Raw genomic sequence first — 945 nt, forward strand, 5'->3', positions numbered from 1 at the left:
TACCAATTATTCACATAATCATTGATTCTAGAGCTGCGGATGGAGATATTCGGGGGATACGAATTGGATTGGGAGTTCCAAGTATCACTCATCTTCAATTCGCGGATGACTCTTTATTTTTCTGTTAAGCCAATAGTAGGAACTGCCAAGCTTTAAAAGATGTTTTTGACATCTATGAATACTACTCCGGCCAAAAAATAAATATGACCAAATCAATGATAACCTTCGGTTCAAAGGTCCATGGTACTACTCAAAATAGACTAAAACAGATTCTGGGAATCAAAAATCATGGTGGTGGAGGAAAATATTTGGGCCTACCAGAACAATTTGGTCGGAAAAAGCGAGACATGTTTGATTACATCATTGAAAGAGTTAAAAAACGAACTTCAAGTTGGAGTGCAAAGCATTTATCACCAGCCGGAAAGGAAATTATGTTGAAATCGGTGGCTATGGCGATGCCGGTTTATGCGATGTCATGCTTTAAATTACCAGCTGGAGTTATTGATGAAATAGAGGGTGTTCTCATGAACTATTGGTGGGAAAAGGATGCAAAGAAGAGAGGGATTCCATGGATTGCGTGGAAAAGGTTGCAATATTCGAAAAAAGAAGGGGGTTTGGGATTTAAAGATCTATCGAAGTTTAATGATGCTTTATTAGCAAAACAAGCATGGCGAATAATACAATATCCCAACTCTCTCTTTGCTCGAATAATGAAAGCAAGGTACTTCAAAGACGATTGTATATTGGATGCAAAACAAAGAAGTTACCAATCTTATGGATGGACATCTCTGCTTGCGGGATTGGATGTGATAAAAAAAGGCAGTAGATATCTTATTGGTGACGGAAAAACAGCTCGTCTAGATAAAGACAATGTGATCGATGATCACCCACCGCGACCAATCAGAACAATAGGTACAGAATTGACGAATACAGTAAGCCATCTTA

This window comes from Arabidopsis lyrata (genome assembly GCF_000004255.2).
Source record: "Arabidopsis lyrata subsp. lyrata unplaced genomic scaffold ARALYscaffold_8, whole genome shotgun sequence".
NCBI lineage: Eukaryota > Viridiplantae > Streptophyta > Magnoliopsida > Brassicales > Brassicaceae > Arabidopsis > Arabidopsis lyrata.